At 44.6% G+C, this 19,997-nt stretch overlaps 1 protein-coding gene across 14 annotated transcripts in view; it reads left to right on the forward strand.

The window, feature by feature from the left end:
* The window catches only part of ATXN1 (ataxin 1), a 451,903-nt gene that overhangs the window by 252,878 nt on the left and 179,028 nt on the right, over positions 1 to 19,997 (forward strand). For all 14 annotated transcript variants that reach the window (XM_081518164.1, XM_081518155.1, XM_081518162.1 and 11 more), the window contains one exon: positions 13,573 to 13,633. The gene's annotated coding sequence lies outside the window, so the exon portion shown is untranslated. The remainder of the gene's footprint in view (positions 1 to 13,572; positions 13,634 to 19,997) is intronic.

A 19,997-nucleotide genomic window follows, 5' to 3' on the forward strand; every position in this document is an offset into this window, starting at 1 on the left:
AGGCTCCTCTAGAACATGACAGTTTTTCAGACTTGACATGACCTTGACAGTTCTGAGGAGTGCTGATCATTGGGGATTTTTCCTCTGTTTCTGTTAGGATTAGAAAAACCCCAACTGAAGGACATTCAACAAAAGAACTGATCAGTACTCCTCAAAATTGGTAAGTTGCCATTTTTGTCACATCATATATATCAGGGACACATGCGATCAACGTGACTTATCGCTGTTAACGCTGACCTTGATCACCTGTCTGAGGTGGTGTTTGTGCCCTTTCTCCACGTCAGTCACTCTTGGCGTACACACCCCCACCCGCCCACCTTCCACATTACCCTCCTTGGAAAGAACCAGACCTAAGGAGTGGGGAGCTGCCTTCCCCCTCCTTGAGGGCAGTGTATCTTCATGAATTCTTCTGCACAGCTTTGTGTAGTCTCCTCCATTTATTTATTGACTCTGTCGTTTCTTTGTTGTTGTTCGGTCACCAAGTCGTGTCTGACTCTTTGACCTCATGGTCTGCACCCCGCCAGGCTTCCCTGTCCTTCACCCTCTCCCAGAGTTCGCTCAAACTCATGTCCACTGAGTAGGTGATATCCAGCCATCACTTGGATATCCAGCCTTGGATATCCAATGAGGTATCCAGCCATCTCATTTCTTTATATCAGTATAAACTAATGAGTATTTTTATTCTTTAGGTTATAATCCAGTACTATGGATTTTATTCTTTAGGATATAATCCAGGACTAGTTATCTTGTTTCTTGAATTGTTCCAGTTTTGACCATGGGGAATATTAGGAATGTTGACTCCTGTTTCGCTTTGATATGCGTTCATCATTGTGTTTTTTTTGTTTTGCTTTTTTTTTTTAACGCATTCCTTTCATATTAATCTTGAATATTCCCTGCCCCAGTTCTAGAATTCACTGGTTCTCCAAAGAACCCTGGTTCCTTTTACTACAAAACGGTGTTAGAAACCAAGGTCTGGACACTAGGGCCTACAGAAATTTCCTGCTCAACAAATATTAGTTTCCTCCCTTCCTGCCATGGAAGTCTGGCGTGTACGGTAGTGAGCGCCCTTGTGCCAGTGGGTCCTAGCTGGTGAGCCTCACTCACTGGACAGCAGCTGTCCAGCTGGAAAAGTCAGCAGGATTTCATTCAGCTCAACCCAGGTCAGTCTCTGGGTGGACAAAGTACTGTGAGAATCATCTCTGCCCTCATGGAACCCAACTCTCTAGAATCCAAGAGGAGTAATATAGAAGTGCTGTAGAAAATGAGAACAGAGGAAAGCTAGTGCAATCGAAGAGCATTTGAAGAAGGCTTCTTATACACTATTGGGCTTGAGCTAGTTTCATTCCAGACGGGGAGGTGGAAGAAAAGATATGAAAGTGTGGACAGATATCTTAAAAAAAATTTATTTTCCATGCTGTGTAGCATGTAGGGGTCCTAGTTCCCCAACCAGGGATCAAACCCACATCCTCTATATCCCCAACCACTGAACCAAAGAAATCCCAACAGATATATTTTAGTAACTGAAGAGTCTCTTGATGAGAGTGAAAGAGGAGAGTGAAAAAGCTGGCTTGAAACTCCACATTAAAAAAAAAAAAAAACCAACTAAGATCATGGCATCTGGTCCCATCACGTCATGGCAAATAGGAGAGGAAAAAGTGGAAGCAGTGACAGATATTATTTTCTTGGGCTCCAAAATCACTGTGGACAGTGACTGCAGCTGTGAAATGAGAAGACAGTTGCTCCTTGGAAGGAAAGCTATGACAAACCTAGACAATGTATTAAAAAGCAGAGACATCACTATTCCTACAAAGATCCATGTGGTCAAAGCTATGGTTTTTTAGTAGTCCTGTAGAGATGTGAGAGTTAGACCATAAAGAAGGCTAAGCACTGAAAAGCTAATGCTTTTGAATTGTGGTGTTGGAAAAGACTCGAAAGTCCTTTGGATTGAAAGGAGATCCAACCAGGCCATCCTAAAGGTAATGAACCCTGAACATTCATCAGAAGGACTGATGCTGAAGCTTCAGCTCCAATACTTTGGCCACCTGACGCCAAGAACCAACTCATTGGAAAAGCCCCTGATGCTGGAAAAGATTAAGGGCAAGAGGAGAAGGGGACAACAGAGGATGAGATGGTTGGATGGCATCACCGACTCAATGGACATGAGTTTGAGCAAACTCCAGGAGATAGCAGAGGACAGAGAAGCCTGGTGTGCTGTAGTCCATGGGGTGGCAGAGTTGGACACGGCTTAGTGACTCAACAACGAGAACAACAAAGATAAGAAGAGCCCTGAAATTAAGGAAGGACTTAGCTTTGGGGGGTTATTTCAGATATGAAACGGGGCTAATTGATTTTGGTGAGATGAGGGAAATGGGCTTCAGCTAGCAGTGTGTTGGAGCCAGCTTGCACTGGTTCTCACGAGTTAGTTGTTAAATTTTTAGGAATTTTGAGAACAAGTTGGCATCATGTTGCTAACCGGAAGTCAGTCATTGTGGGAGAGTTTATAGAAATCTGCAAACGCTACAAACCAGGGCTTCTCTCTCCCTTCCAGCTGGTTATTCAACATTACCCTGTTTACCAATGGCTTTTGCTATCTAAAAATCTTGTCTATACCCCTGCTCTGAGTTTATTTTTTTCCTCCAGCGGTTTTTTTTTCCCCCATATACACATAGTGCTTTGAATTCTCTGACAAGAACTGTCAAAAAAAAAAGGTTACAACAGAGATGTGTGCCCTTGAAGAAAAATTGCATTTTCCATCATGTTGGCTGAAACTCTGAGAGTTAGAAAATACTGTAGTTAGTGGGGATATTTGAGACCCTCAGATGGCCATTCTGGATAACTGAGTTGGAAGATGACCCAGCCTTCCTCCTTGTTTTGGGTGGGTGAAGATCCATCATTACCAGTAGGTAGTTGTCCGTGTCATATATAAGCAGTGTGGCTGTAGGATTTTTCTCCTTCCTTATAGTTGGAAGAATCTTCCTGTTTCTTATCAAGAATATGGGAAGAAGTATCATTTTCTTTCAGTTGAGAAATGATGACTCAGCATCACTCCACTGGTAGTAGGTCATGCAGCCCTCTGTTAGCTTGACTTTGCAAGATGTAAGGATACCTGAGTAATCCCTGGAAGAGTGCTATGTGAATATGGACAGTTCTCATAAGGTCACCTCGTGGGCATGGTTCTATGGTGTTGAGCATTGTTCAGAATTAGAGGAGCTTACATTTCAAGAGCATCAACTAAAAGCAGTCAGATGCATGTGACCAAGGAGAGCAGGGTTAGGGAGGGAAAGACTTTTCCTATTGTAGCTGGAGATTCTGAGTTATCACCTTCATCCTAAGGGAGTTGCTTTGCCTTAATTACAGGGATTTCTTTTACCTCTCTTTATTCTTTTTCATGTCCTTCCATAAAGTAGATAGGTAAAGTTCTCTTTTACTCTTACCTGTCACTGACTGATTCACTGCCATATTGACTCTCTGAGGCTGTAGCATTCAGAGAGCGTAGTGCAGGTCTTCTGGCCACATCACAGATCTTAGGTGCCAAGTTCACTCTGAGGCATAGTGTGGCCGAGAGCGGGGTCTGGCTGCTCACCGTTCAGAAGCCAATAAAGAGGCAAGGTTGGAAAGGAAAGTTTGCTTTGTTTCGGAGGCCTGCAGCGTGCAGGTGGAGGAGAAGAGAGACTTGTGCCCAAAGTCTCTCCCATCTTCCGGCAATCAGTGAGCAGGAGCCTTTAATGGGGGTTTCAGGGATGTATCAACGAGGGAGGGGGCTACATGCAGATACAGTACAATCAGCTCTGACGTTCATCTTGCCATTGGCCATAGGGTGGTCTGATCTGTGTCATCTTGGCTGTTTTAAGTATAGTTAATCTTCAGTTCCAGGTCGGTTTGTTCCCATTTCCTTGAGTTCAGTTCTTGGAATTGTGGTGGCTTATGTCATGGCTACAGTCTGGTCATCGTGTAGTTAGCTTCTTCCACCTGGTTGGGATTTCATTATCTACAAAACAGCTAACAGGATATTCTCACAGCTCAGAATATTATCTACAGCCTTTGAAGAGGAACTAAAGGTCCTTGACTTTGCTTAATGACAGAGCTGTTATTATTTGGTCTTGTTTGACTGTTTTCTTTTGTTTCTGTATTTTCTCATTTCTCTGATTAAACATGTTTTTTGGTCAAAGTTTTTCTGCAGACAAAAAGCAGGTGGCGGACGTGGGTGGGGCGGGCAGGAACCATAGGGTCCTATTCCATGTTAATGGGAACCCTCGTGTTTTCTTCTAGTCCAAATGATTCTAGATGTAGAGGGGCTGTCATATTTTCAAACCCAGTTGCAATTTCTCAGCTGCTTCCTGTAAACCAGCCCTCTCAAGCATGACAGACTTAGACTTCCTTGGGATAACCTGGTCCAAACAGATCACCTGAAAAATGTTATCTTTTTTTTTGTTTTTAAATCTTTTTTTAAAAACTTGTGGTTAAGTATACATAAAATGAAATTTATTATTTTTAAGTGTACAGTTCACCGACATAAAGGACATTCACAGTGTTGTACAGCTATCATCATCCATTCATCTGAAGAATGCTTTCTGTCTTCCCAGACTTAAACTCTGTACCCATGAAGTAGACCCTCCATTACCCCTCCTTCCAGCCCCTGACAACTATTCTACTTTCTGGCTATGAGCTGGATCACTCTCGGGACCTCATATAAGTGGAATCATATAGTGTATGTCCCTTTGTGACGTATTTCATGTGGCATAATAGCCTCGAGATTCCTCCATGTTGTAACATATGTTAGAATTTCTTCCTTTTAAAATGCTGTATAATATTCCACCGTGTGTTTGATGACTACCGTTTGCTCATTCACACTTGAGAGCACCCACCTTTTGCTTTTAATGAATAAGATTGCTATGAACATGCATGTACAAATGTATGTTCAAGTCTTTCGTTTCATTTCTGTTGGGTGTATACTCAGAAGTGGGATTGCTGGATCATATGGTAATTATGTGTTTAATTTTTTTAAGGAACTATCATACTGTTTTCCACAGTAGCTATATCTGCACCATTTTACATTCCTACCAGTAATGCATAAGCATTGCAGTTGCTCCACATTCTGGCCAATACATGGTATTTTTCTGGTTTTGTTTGTTGTTTTTGATAATAGCCACCATCCTTAGAAGTACAACGTGGTATCTCAGTATGGTTTTGATTTGCCTTTTCCTAATGGTTAGCGATGCTAAGCATTATTTCGTGTGCTTATTGGCCATTTGTGTATCTTCTTTGGAGAAATGTCAGTTCAAGTCCTTTGCCCATTTTTAATCAGGTGATTTGTGTTTTGCCCTGGCACAAGTGTCTCCCTGCTTGCCTAGAAAGGTCACTGCTTCTCGAGGCTATTGAGCACTTACCCAGGGTTCTCTGGGGCAGCCTCTTCTCTTTACGTGTATGTCATGCAGAGATAAATGCACAGAGACTTGCCCCTCTGGAAAATTCCACCTGACATTGAAAGATTTGCCCTTCCCGTTTATTGTAAAGGAATTTCAGTGGTGAGTGCTGCAGAAATAAGCCAGTTACTGCTTTTGGATAGTGTGTGATATTGTCATCTGACTTTTTACTAAGTAAACATAAAATCTCTTTTGGGGAAAAGGAGGAAACAGAGAGTCTGCCTTTCAAGTTCCCAGTATAATGATATTCTAGACCAGGGGCTGACAAACTCTGGCCCATGGGCCATATCCCACCTCCTCTTGCTTTTACAAATAAAGTTTTATTGGCACACAGCCATGCCCATTTGTATAGTATTGTCTATGGCAGCCTTTGTGGTACAGTGGCAGAGCTGAGTGGTTGTGACAGATTGTCAGACCCACAAAACTTAAGACATTTGCTATCTGGCTCTTTTTACTGAAAAAGTTTGCCAGCCCATGACTATTCTAGACATTTAAGGAGTACCGTTTTTAAACAATGGATACAATATAGTGATGTTGACGGCTGACCGTTCACTCTGTGCTGGAGTAGTTTGAAAGCTGTGAAGCTCGTGTAGATGTAAGATAGTATGACTTTTGAGAATTTGCTGAACTCCAACTTTGTGTCCAGATGTGTTCTTTAATTAAGCCTTTTTTGTTTGATTGGGGCCATAACTTTTGCATCTAGCACCACCAGGACTGCTGCCCAGTGTGACTGAAATGTTTCTAACACAGGCAGCATTTTTTAAAGTATCTAGGGGACTTCGCTGGTGGTCCAGTGGTTAAGACTCCCAGTGCTTCCAGTTCTGGGGGCGCGGGTTCAGTCCCTGGTCAGGGAACTAAGATCCCACATGCCACAGCCAAAAAAAAATGTCACAGTATCTGACGCTTGCTTTTGCCCTGTGAAAGTCCCTATTTATACTAAATTTCGGTGAAGTAGCTCTGATCTTTACCTGCAGGAAGAGGAGTTATACTGCAGGGACGTGTCTGTGAAGTGTACAGCACAGAAAACTTGTGGCTTTTTACTCTAAAAATAGCATCCTGCTTCTTTTGTCCCTCCCTCCAAGCCAGAGGAGCAGCCTTGCTAAGGTAGTAATGGCCAATTTTGGAATTTTGAGGTACTGTTGGTTTGCTGATTTTGTTTTGCCCTCTGTTCAACCCTTTAGCCGGTCATGCAGTGAACTTATGCTATTTACTAGGAGAATTGTTAAGGTGTATGGGCATGGACTTTGAAGAGCTTATATAGTATGTTTTGGCAACTCAAGGATATTAAATATTCGATTTAAAAGGTTTTTATTTTAAGCATAGCAGTGTGTACATCTCAATCCCAAACTCCCAAACTATATCCCTCCTTTGCTGGATAACCAACAAGGACCTACAGTATGGCACAGGGAACTCTGCTCAAAATTATGTAACAACCTAAAGGGGAAAAGAATTCCAAAAAGAATAGCTACATGTATATGTATAACTGAATCACTTTGCTGTGCACTTGAAACTAACAGAATATTATTAATAAACTCTACTCCAATTTGAAAGTTTAAAAAAAGATTGTTTATAATACCCTTTGAGATCATTGGAAATTCTAGACCTGTGCCCCTACAACATACAGTCATAATCACCCACAAACACAGGCTCCCAGGAAATCGTAAAGCTAGGAGTAACATCTCCCTGAAAATGCTTTATCACACAGAGTGGCAGGTAACCATTCAGTACAATCCAAATAGGATCTCAATAATGGATGAATCTGGTGAGATGTCACATTTTGCTGTAGATATAACATTTATCTAAATGTGAAATAGAGGCTTTATCCCATTTCATGAGTCTTACTGCCCCAACTCATAGGGAAAGCGTTAGTTTTCATTTGTTGTTGTTGTTTAGTTGCTAAACGTCCGACTCTTGTGACTCCATGGACTGTAGCCCGCCAGGCTCCTCTATCCATGGGATTTCCCAGGCAGGAATACTGGGGTGGATTGCCATTTCCTTCTCCAGGGGATTTTCCCAACCCAGAGATCAAATCCAGGTCTCATGTCTTCTGCATTGGCAGGCAGGCTCTTTACCACTGAGTCACCAGGAAAGCCCATTGATTTAGTGCTGATCTGTTGAAAACTTTATAGCCTTTTTCCTTTACTTTTTGAGAAGAAAAGTTGAGTTCTTCCCCTTGCCCCACCCCGCCCCATAATCTAATATCAGTATTTTGCTTCCAGATGTGGTTCCTAACCTGTAGTGATTTTAATTACTCTCCTTGGAAACCGCTCCCAAAATACTCTCTCCTCCATGAGTTTATAGGCTTTAATGTTGAGCACAGTCTGGTGAGAATCCCGTTGCAAATGGTTTTCTTCAGTTGGTATGAGGGCAGTATTTCCTTATTTTTGTATCTGTGTGTTTTTTTCCCCCTAAGAACAGATATTCATGGTATATATTTCCCCAAATCTTTTCAATTTGTACAATCATCTTTTCAATTTGTAGACACATTTTGAAATTCAGATCTTCCCCTTAGAACAACTTGGGGGTCATTCATGCACTCAGTAAGTATGCCTTCTTATTTATGGTCCAATGAGACTTCATTCATTTCTGCATATTTTGGCTGTTTATGCCAGACACTGGGCTCGATGTTGGGAATACAGAAATAAATGATGTCAATTCCTTGCTCTCAGGGCTGGGCCACAATTGAGCGGGGGAGATGCAAACTCACAAAAATTTACAAAGGAATATGATTGTAGAGATGTGTACCACATGCATTATTAAGTCTGGGTAATTTGTAAGCTTACTTAAGTCTTTCAATTGGGTTAGGCTGTGGATAAGTGTATCAGATGAGAAACACATAAATGGTATTTATTTACTCTGAGGGAGTAAATGGAAAAGTTGAACCAAATAAAATGCGTGTATTATGACCACTGGCATCCAGCAAGGCCACGGCCCTCGCGCCACTATTCTGCCTTCACTTTCTTCGTATGTGGGTCATTAACGCTGTGTTTAGGTCAGATGAGAGTCTGTTCCATCTGCTTTGGTAGCTGAAGTAAAATGCTGATGGAGATCATTTGAGATCGTCTCTGTACTGTTGATTGCATGCTTGTGGCTCATAATCAGAATGATGCGAAGTAATTGTTCGAGCAACTTGCCGCGGCTACGTTTTGTGTCATTGCAACTGTCAGCAGTTTGGTCCTGCTCCTCTGCCTGAAGCGTGTTTGCCCAATGCCTGTTGGATGGCATGAGTCACCCTTCACTGTTGTGGGTGACTTTGGTTCTAGCATCCTCACTTGCTGCCCCCCATCTATTTTATAACCTGAAAAAGAAATGTCTGCTTACTTAGTGGGAGCAAGTGCTGTCTTTTGTGTCCAACAGAACGCTACGCACCAGGGCTTCCATACAGAAAGCCACGTGCTTGTTGCCACAGCGATCCTCTCTTTTTCTCTTTGGCCAGGAAACCCAGGCAGACCTGGCTTTGAATTCTTGCTTTGTCACCTACTGGTTATGTAACCTTGGATAGGCCACTTGTCTTGAACCCTGTTTTCCTTATCTGCACACTGGGTCTAAGAGAACCTGTTCTGCAGAGATTTTGTGAGGATTAAAGATAGTAGATAAAACTTATTGGCGTAAATGTTGTTGTTCAGTCGCGAAGTCGTGTCCCACTCTTTTGCGACCTCATGGACTGTAGCCTGACAGGCTCCTCTGTCCATGGGATTTCCCAGGCAAGAACACTGGAGTGGGTTCCCTTTTCCTTCTTTAGGGGGTCTTCCCGACCCAGGAATTGAACCTGGGTCTCCTGCATTGAAGGCATATTTTTTACTGCTGAGCCGCCAGGGAAGCCTCTGTAGGCATGATTAGCCACCCAGTAAATGGGAATAGTTAATATTAAGGAATCCAGTGCTTACTCAGGATGACATTATACAATCGCAGCACAGAACTTTCCTAAATCAGTAGTCCAGAAATATGTTGTAAGTGTGGACTAGAGAGTATCAGCCCAGTTTTCCTAGCTAGGTCATATTTACCAGAGACGCACAATTGTATGGGGGTGTCTTAGAATCTAAACCCTCATTTTCCATGGCTGGGTCTGCTCTACAGAATGTACTCTGGGCCAGCCCACCTACACCATCAAAGGATGCAAAGGTCCCTTTGAAAGCACATTTAAGAACGTGTGTCATTTAGGTTTCACTGCATAAAAGAGACATTATACTGGATAGCGTACAGCACAGCCTGACCATCTGGTTTTCTCTCACACAGAAAGCAGGGACCACGACAGAGTGAAACAAAGCAGAAACTCTGTCCCTGTAAGAAGTTCATGGTTAGATCTAGGAACTTCTCACAAGCTCCTGAGCTTTACCATCAAAAGAAATCTGTTAAATGTAGCTCAGTCCATATTCCTCCATACAGTAAAGTCCCTAGTGGGAGTTGTCAAAGGGATGCTTTCTCTGCTTCCATCCAGTGCTAAAATTTAAGATCTAAGTTCTTATCCCCAGGTGTTGATACTGTTACTCATGGACAATATGCAACAGTAGAAATCTCTTCCAAGAACATGCCCCCCACCACAAATTGATGCTTCCCCTAAAAGTCGCATAAGCTGGACAAAGCATGAACTTTTCTTAGAACATAGCGTGTGAAGGGTTTATCACCCGTGCGTTTGTTGCAGGTTCCGGTTTCACAAGTGGAACTCTTGTGTTTCTCCACTTTTGGTCTCAGAGACCAGAATTTTTCAGCTGGTATCTGATCTGGCATTTCTCTGCTGCCACAATGTGTCCTGTCTTTCTTTCTCTGCGCTCCCTGGCAATGCCCCACCTCCTGCCTGCTTGTAGGAGCAGTGTTGGCAATGCATTAAAGGGTTCCATTCATAACGGGAGGAAGAGTTCACTCTACACTCTGCTGATTGTGGGGATACCTTCACTTTCCCAGTCACAGGTACGGTCCAGTTTTCTCAGTCAAGGACAAGCATGTGTCTTGCAACTCAGTTAAGCTGTATCAAATATGTTTTTACCAAACCAACCATTCTCTTTGAGAAGGAAATTAGATTAGAAATATTGAGACAACACAAACATTCCCATTCTTGATATCTTCTAAATATGGTCAATTCTGATGTTTAAAAAAAAAAAAAGTTTTCTAGTTCATATAATGTGATTATAATTTTTAGGTTCACACAGTAGTCTACAATTTCCAGTTTACTTCTCTCTATATCATGAAGTCGCTCCACCACAATCGGACTGCAAACAGGGACACCTCTTGAACTTCAGTCTTACGATTCACACTTGAAAGAGGCATCTGTGCCCACCGATAGTCCTAGTCTTTAAAATTTTGTCCCTTTTCGATGTATTGGAAACTCACTGAATATAGTGATTTGTGATATTATTCCCTGCAGTATTTGTACTAGTTTGTATTCTTCTCAGCTACACCCACTCAAACCAAAACAATTTCTTGTTGTTAAGGCCTCTGATGTTTATACATGCTGCCTTTCTCAATCTTGATGAAGATGTAGAAGCAAAAGAATCACACGCTACCACAAGTGTAGTCGTTTCTCATAAATGTGGCATACTGATAAATTCTGTAAATTCAACAAATATGGATTTAGTGGTTCGTTCTTTCATCGCAATATTCTTGTAGTCCTTAAACAATTAGGATGGGGATGGATTTGTTGATGTTAAAAGAGGTTTACAACATAACAAGTAAAATATTGGACAAGAGCAATATGAATGGTATCATAGAATGTTATGAATACATTGTATGCATGTGTATAATTTTATTTGTATAAGTATGTATATGTCATATTTTGTATATTTGAGCATAGCTGAGAGCTTGGCGCTATAGAAGTGCAAACGTTCAAAGTGTTATTAGTGGAACTTTTGCTGCTTTGTATTATTTGGGGTTTTTTTCCCTCCTTATCTGTATTACCTAATTGTTCATGTGGGCGTGTGCCTAATAGCTTTGGTTGTGTCCGACTTTTGTGACCCCATGGACTGTAGCCCACCAGGCTCCTCTGTTCATGGGATTCTCCAGCCAAGAATACTGGAGTGGGTTGTCATTTCCCTCTCCAGGGAATCTTCCCCACCCCAGGGATCAAACCTGAGTCTCTTAAGTCTCCTGCATTGGCAGGTGGATTCTTTACCACTGAGCCACCTGACAAGCCCTAATTGTTCACAGTAAATGGTTTTATTTTGTTTTCATTTTTCTCATCTCAGTTTCGGGGGGGTGGTGGTTGGAGAAAAAGAGAATACAATACAGATACCCACGGTTTTCTCTGCCGTGTCTTGTCTGTCGTCACAGATCTGTAAACATGTTGTGCTGCACGGCATTAAGGGATTTTCTTTTTATTAAGTCTCTTCTGTGTGCCAAGCACCGCACTGAGAACCTGAGACATGATGTGAAGTCAGTGTTATGACCGCCATCAATGCAAATGAGGAAAGGGTTCCGAGAGTTTATGTCTCTGGCATCGCACAGGTGGTGAGTGATGCATCTGAGACTCAGATTCAGGTGTGACTCTGAAATCAGTGTGTGTGGTCCTGGTGAATCTCACTCTAGACCTCCTGTCTGCCTTGAGAAGGAAACGGTTAATGTATGTGAGTGAATTATAAAGCGTTGCTTTCCAAAGACTGTGCTCAGAGATTTCACCAATGTGGCCAGGAGCATCTCTCAGGGATCGCAGTGTTTTCAGTCAGTGTGAACTTCCCCAGAGGCAGGATCACGTGGTCTCAGTAGCCCTCTCCTCTCCCCGCATAGGCTGGTAGTTGGGGAGGGGGGTTTCTCCCTGGGGCTGTGAAGGCAGCCTAGAAGATTCTAAGGCACCAAGTCTGGGAATCTGTGGCCAGTGGACACCTCCCGGGGAGAAGACTGCCCATCCAGCCCTAGAGGTCGCAGTGCTCTTTTCCTTTTAGGGAAAAGTAAGGAAAAGCAGTGGCTGGAGCCTGGATCCCTGGTACTCTGGGATCCTGTGAAAATTACCAGTCTGGGGAGCTAGGCCCGCCTTGCCTCCTCCCCTCCTGAACCTGCAAAGGCGTCTTGAAAACAGCCTGTGGAAATTTTTAAAAACTTGGATCTTGCACCGAGTTCCTTGGGTGATGCAGATTAAACGGTCTGTGGCTGTCACCGCCTTATCTGCCTTTGTCTTCCAGGCTTCCTCTTCCAACACTCACATCATCTCGGTTCTTTCCCACACTTTATCTCAGACACCGTGGCTTCCTCACAGGATTACTCAGTCCGCCTGATATGTGGGCGCCTCTCTGCCAAGTCCCCCTTCCCATAGGAGCTTAATTATGGATCCCGTTGGGGTCATGGGCTTCAGTGGTGGGGAGGGGGAGGGAACGGATGGAGTTGTGGGTGCCCCATTTTGGGAGAAGGCAAAGTGATGATGTGATGGGTTGCTCTGGTTACTATGAGGACATCTTCAGTTAGCCCCATTGTGGGGGTGCAGACATGGCGTTTTTAAAGATCTACCTAAAAATGATTTCCCAGGCACCACGATCTGTGTGGACTATATATTGTATGGTCAGGCCGTTCAAGATGGCAGTTCCTTGGTCTCTACATCGCCTGCCTGACCAGGCTCGGCTTCACTCACATGACTATCCAATCCCTTAATTATGGGGCTTAATCAGCAACTGCCTACGTGCTTGCCCTGCCCTAGCCTCTGGGTTTCCCTGGTAACTGATGGAGCCCACCTGCCCTCTGTTCCCCCTATAAATGGTAGCCTCCTCCTCCAATTAGTGAGGAGTGCGGCCATGTCCGTGTCTTGCTCTCTGTCTGTCGCACAGGGGGGTGGTTGTCTCTCCAAGGCTCGGTGGGGGACCCCCTTGTCCAGTAAACCAGATGTCTCTGTCGCTGTCTCTGGGCTCTTCCTCCCATCTCGAGCCTGGGCAACTACAAGCCTTGAAGACCCTCAGGGTGCGGCTCCTTTTTCAAAGGTTCACACCTCCGGAGATGAAGGAATCGTGCATGCAATTATTGTCTTCATATTAATTGTTCAGAGCTCCGTCTTTAAAATTTGCGTAGTCAGCCAAGCGATGGGAGGTCCACCAAGGTCTTCAGACATTAGCTGTGTGCCTAGTAAGTAGCAGGGGGCCTGGCGCTAGGGGGTCTCATCTCCCTGGCCCGCGTCCCCGAGCCAATTTACAGGATGGGTTTAATGTTTTATTTTCAATCTCTTTTTCTCTTCCAGTGTTCCAAAGAAATTAGACTGCTTTCTGGGTGAAGAGAGACCAGACTGCTGTTTTCACAGGGTGAGTGATCCTTTGACTCCTTCACGTGTGTTTTACATGCCTCGCTTGGTACGCACTCATAATCCGTAGGCCTTCTCCCACCTGGAACCGAGATACTCTTCCTACTCATTGCGTCTCCTCTTCCCTTCCGGGAGAGTGTTCCCCTGGAGTTTTTCTGCCATTTGTTTTGGCTGTTCACAGGTTTTGTCTCTTCTGAGTTGGTCTTCTTCATTGCTGTTAACCTTGTTCATCTCGCAGAAGGGATGAGAGAGGAAATTTCTTTTTTTCTCTCCAGTGGCTGATGTACAGAACCACGGCCGTGGGCAAGGAGAACCCATGCATTTTGTTCATGTGACATACTGTCTTAACACCACGACAGAGAATATAGGATGTGAGCACTAGATGGGACGTTAGAGCCCGTCTGGCAAAGCCCCTGTGTACAGACGGGACAGCTGAGGTCCTGAGGGCGTCTGTTCCCCCGCCACCCCCTTCTGAGCCTAGATTATGAGGGAGGCATTGGACTTTCAGCTGTGTGCAGTCATGGCCCCCCAACCCCACACAAAGCTGTCTTTTGAACCCTAGTGACCTCTGAGGATACAGTTAACAGGTGGTTCAGATCGTAAAGAATCCGCTACCAATGCAGGAGAGGCTAAAGACCCAGGTTTGATCCCCGGGTTGGGAAGTTCCCTTGGAGGAGGAAATGGCGACCCACTCCAGTATTCTTGCCTGGGAAATCCCATGGACAGAGGAACATGGCGGGCTCCAACCCCTGGGGTCACAGAGTCAGACACGACGAACGCACCCTTGCCACACCACACCTCCATCTTTCAAGACAAGTGGCAGGAGGGGCACTCTCCCCTTCTAGTGCTTGGCTACTACCTAGAGAAGCTGATGGCATGGAGGTACCCAGAACCGTTTTCGTTTGGGACCTCGTCTGGAGAGGCCTATTTTTTGTTTCCTTTGCGCCTTTCCCAAACCACCCCATTTGCAACACCCCGTCACGTGCTGGGACTCCGTGGTCCACCTGCTTTGCTGTCAGACTCCGAGGCACACCTGCAGGAGCGTGCGGGCCAGCTGCAGAGAGGCACGCCCCCACCCGGGACTGCCTGCACCTGCGGAGCAGGGCTTAACAGGTTTCTTGCCGTGCTGTGCAAACGTGGCGTGCAGTCACAGACTCTCAGAGAAGCATTCCTTCTCTAAAAAAAAAAAAAGTATGCTTTTTACGTGAGAGTGCAGTTGGGGGGTACTCTGGAGGATGTACAAATGTGGGATCCCAGAAGGTGGACCTACCTGTGGTTCTTTCAAGACACCTGTGCCCCACCTGGCTCTGGATCACCTTCATTTAGGTTGATGATCTCAGTGCACTTATTTCCAAAATGTCTCATCACCTCTAGAGCTTGATCTTAAACCTAGTATTGAGAGCCCGTGTCCCTGATTATATCCCACTTCTCAACTTAATCACTTTATCTTGACAGACAGGGGCTTCTCTTCGGCCCTTCCTGCAGTCCTTGTAAAGGAACTTGATTTTTCTGCTCATCAGGGTACAGAGATAGTCTGCTTTCTACCAGCGTGCTGTATAGAATTTAGAACATGGATTGCTGATTCACTAAGGGACTGCCTATCTCGCCTGCTTATTACTCTAGAATTGATGTCTTCTGTCCCGACGTACTCCCTGTGCATGAACTGTGCATCATTAGAAGTGTGAGGGTTTCCATTCCCTCATCTTATCCAAGAAAAGCCCGGAAGGTTTATCCCCCAGAGCACACCACTATAACGTGGAACGCCGAGGTCTGCTGCTCCCTGGGGAAATCAGAGGGTCTCGGTAGAACCAAGAGATTGATCACGACTAAAACAGGAGACAGTTAAGGGCCTTGGGGAAAGGGGGAAAGTGCCGAATTCCTTGCCTATTTTGTGCTGTTCTTTAAGTAAAAAACTGGTAGACATGGGTATGAGCTGAGGAATGGTAAAGCAGTAAAATAAGGACCACCTGAACCCATGCTGAGCCACTTAACGGCAACTTCAGTTTCCTGCTGGGTTGTAAGGAGTTTGAAGTTCACAGTCAGGAGGCATCAAATCATTGTTCCCAAAAACTGCACGCTGTTTGCTTTTACTGGTTGTGGGGAACCAAAAATACACTGAAGCTGTGAGTTTCTTCAAAAGCAACTCAGAGGCTGACCCCCTACGCCTTGTGTTGGTACCACACAGGTTCGTGTGCTATGTGAGTGTCCGCCTTGTGAAACGGGGGTCCACTGGGCTCCAGCTCATGGTATTCAGTGGGGCTGGACCCTGAAACAGTGCTGCTGCTGTTTCCGAGCTCAGACAGTGCCCGGCCTCGATGGTATCCCTTTAAGGGAAATACTCCTGCCAGCGCTGCGATTTTATTTGCCAGAGGCCAAGTAGCAGTGGCATGTATTGGTTCCATAGCAACATGTCTGTGCAGCCAGAAAAAATACCATGGCTGCTGTGTGTCCTGGGCAGGATGAACACAGCCCTCTGCCCCCCGCCTTTTTTTTCCATGTTATCCCGGCCCGCCTTTCCTCTCCTGTAGAGAGTGTGGACTGGGTCATTGTTGTCCGTCTCTGCTATCAACACTTGCCTCCTGTCCCTACCGAGCTGGGGGCTTGACGAAGGGAAGGCGGTGTCTATAGTAAAATTCTGCGGGTCCCCGAGTGTGCTGGCAGAGAACCACCCAGCCTGTCGATGAGAGCCTGGTCTTCTAATCAGCCCTCTGGCCAGGCGGCCCTGGCAGAGGGGCATGGTAGGCAGAGTGCTTCCTGTACATGGCGCTTAGCTGCTGCTGGCTGAAAGTGGACAGGGAAACGGAGTGGGGTGCAATCTAGGGAAACAGGCCACATTTAACGTGGTCCACGGGGGGTTGAGGAGACCCCTCTCAGGGCAGTGCAAGGCCAGGCCCTGTACGGCTGCACCCAGCGATCCGTTGCACGTGGCATATCTTCTAGGGGCTTCCACCAGAGGTGCAGTTTCTAACTGCAGTCTCTCAGTGTGTGTGTGTGTGTGTGGGTGGGGTTTTCACATTTCTTTGATGTTTTCTCATCTCTAAAATCCTCCATGGGGACTTCCCTGTCTGTCCAGTGGTTAAGACTCTGTACTTAAAATATAGGGGGTGTGGGTTTAATCCCTGGTCGGGGAACCAGGATCCCACATGCCATGTGTGTGGCAAAAAAAAAAAAAAAAATCCTCCATGAAACCATTGTAATCACTCCGGATATTAGCAGATGCTTCCCCCCACCAAACTCCTGACTCATTTAAAAAATCTTTACCATCTATTTGACATTTGATTTGTATTTCCTTTTTTGATATATAACACTTTGGGGCCCTGAGCAGTCTTTTTAGGTAAAGAACCTAGGAGCCATCCTTCTTACTCTTCATCTGTTTTAAAATTATTATTTCTCTAATGCTCAGAAGTGAGTCTTGTAGATAGTAATTACACCATTAATATTTCTTCATGATAATGTTTTAGTCTCACCCAGTCTCATAAGGAAGCAATGAAGCAAGTGTGTAAATACTAAACATTTTTAAAAGAGAAAAGACAAATTCAAAAATTTCGTTTACTGGTGTGGTTTTAAAAAAAAAAAACATGTCGATACGAAATCACAAGGTAAGACTATCTAAAGATTTCGCGTTTCCTCTTCTTCCTCTTTGTGGCTACAGACCATGAACTGTGTACCCTAGGGTTTCACAGTGGCACTGAAGTCACCTCCCTTCTCCCCTAATATTTGCTATTTCTGTTGAATTTGCCGCCTTATACCTCTTGAGCTAGACCTCTCAGTCAAACCCCAACCCTGTCTTTGGAGCTATTAAGTAAGAGATCTGAAGGATTTTTCATTAAGATGACAGGTTTGATAGATTAGGATAGTGCTTCCTAATTTAGTTCTGAGGTCTGTTGAGGGAGGGACGGTTTTTATTGTATGAAAACCGGTCTTTTCAAAGAGTACTCGTTCCTTCCCAAGTCCTGAGCCAACTGAGAAATAAGACAAATGTAATACAGCAGATGGAGCCAGGGTGAACCTCTGGGACTGGTAACTGTTAACTGGGAAGTTGTATCTTAGGATGAGAACCTCAAAGAGCTTCTCTGATCTGGTCTTGGTCACAGTCTACCTGCAGGAAAGTTTTGAGTCTGTGGGTCACTGTCTGTGTGAAGAAGGAAGGAAAAAGAGAACCTAATTCTCCCCCTCCCACCCCTGTGGTAGAGTAATTCTACCCAGTGAAGTTATGGTTTCCCAAGGAGAGCTGTGGTCCACCCTGGCTTTAGCCCACAGCCAGGCACCTCACTCCACATCCCTGGGAAAGAAAAAGGATGGAGTAGGCGGCCGGGAGGGTCTAGGGAAAATTCTTCCCATGGGAAAACAAAGGGGTGGAGTCTGGTGTTGGCCTCTGGCTCTGCTGTCATCTCTCACTCTACACGTCTCCAGATGGAGGGAGGCGGTCTGGTGTGTCCCCAGTCTCCCTCTGGCCGTCTCACCCACTGGGTTTTCTTCCTAGCTCCTTGGTCTGTGTATCTCTGTTAACTGGTTTATTGTTAGTCTCCTCTGTTAGAGGGTAGCGAAAGCAGAAATCTTGTCAGTATCATTAACTGCTGTGTCCCAGGACTTAAAGCAATACACGCACATAGGAGGCATTTTGATAAATCTTGGCTGAATGAATACACGAATAAATGTTTTTTGCCTCTTCTTACATTTAGTTACTTGGATGTCTTTGTGCCTCATCTTGCCTGGCATGTACCTTATTCATATCATAAACTCAGGTCAGCTGTCAGTTCTCCATGGAACCTTGCAGCTTCCTTTCTTCCAGGGGAAAGGAGCACTTTCTTGTTTGTAAGTAGTCTCCAGGAGTTGTGTATAGTTGAGTGTGTGCAGCTGTGTGTGCATGCAAGTCTGCCTTTTCTGTGTGTGTGCACTTTCTGGAACAGATTCTATAACACTTCAATTCACTTGTTTATGTATCAATATTTAATCACCTTTACTAGATTGTAAACTCCTTAGGAACTAGGCAACCTCTTATTCATCCCTGTTTCTCTATTATCTGCCATACAGCAGGTGCTCAGTAAATGATTTTAGCGTTTAGTGTGTATGAGCGTTCAGTTGTGTCTGACTCTTTGCGACCCTGCAGGACTTTGTACCCACCAGACTCCTCTGTCCATTGAATTTTCCAGGCATTGTTATTTCCTCCTCCAGGGGATGTTTCCAATCCAGGGATCAAACCCACATTTCTTGTGTTGTCTACATTGGCAGGTGGGTTCTTTACCACTGCGCCACCTGGGAAACCCCACTGCTGCATCTCAGTACTTAACTTCCTAAGTACCTTATGCGTATTAACATATGTAATTCTCACAACCACCTTACAAGATACATTTTTTTTTACTCTCACCTTACAGATACGGACACTGGGGCATAAAGAGATGAGGCGACTAGCCTACGGTCTCACAGCTAGTATGTTTTCATAGCTGTTAATCATTGCTGGTCCTTAGGACTGTTTAAATGTACAGATGAATGAATAGGAAGCCCAGAAACATATTATTAAACAGGGTCACAGACACTGGGATCAACACAAATAAGATGATCACCAAGCCAACCAACGATTAGTTGACAAAGAATCCTAAGGCCATGATGACATAGGCCCCAGGTGAGTCCCTGAAGTTTTATAGTAGCTATTGTGCTTAATTCCTAATTATCCATGCCAGCAGAGTGGCATTAGTTACTGAAAGTAAATAATTGTCATTATATTAAGGGGATTATTTCTTTATGGGAAAATGTTAAATCATCAATTATGAGTTGAACAGTTGCTGTATGCAAGGCTCACTGCTAAATTTAGGGGGATTGGAGGGTGAAGGGGAGAGCCCTGTGAGTAGAAACGAAGGTCACCATGTTTAGGAGGCTCTTGCTTAGTTAAAGAGGCATGATGACACATAAAGTTAAGGAAATTAAAAAAAATAAAGGGCAATCAGTATAAGGATGATCACAAGGCGTTATTACACATGGTTAATTGCCAAATGGCGATAGTAGAGGAAATGAAAGCCATTGTATTAGTCAGGACAGGATGGGCTTGAGCTGCAGAGAGTCTATCCTGCACTCTCAGTGGGTTAAAGTAGAAGTTCCCTCCTCCCTCATGCAGTGTGCACTGTGGATCTGGTGTCTCTGCAAGACCCTATTCACAGGTAGCTCCCCAATGCAGGCTGCGTGGATCTTCTCACCCTAGAGGCCTTGCTCATGATCACAGGGGAAGAGAGAAAACCTGCAGAATTGTACCAGCGATGAAAGCATTGCCCTGCGAGGGGCATGTGCCCCCTGCTGTGTCCTAAACATGGCATTGAGTCTTTTATACATAAGCTCCCATCTTTCGAATCTGCTCATTCATTTTTGGTTTT

Source organism: Giraffa tippelskirchi, chromosome 8, assembly GCF_054371585.1.
Source record: "Giraffa tippelskirchi isolate mGirTip1 chromosome 8, T2T-mGirTip1v1.2.pri, whole genome shotgun sequence".
Classification (NCBI taxonomy): Eukaryota; Metazoa; Chordata; class Mammalia; order Artiodactyla; family Giraffidae; genus Giraffa; species Giraffa tippelskirchi.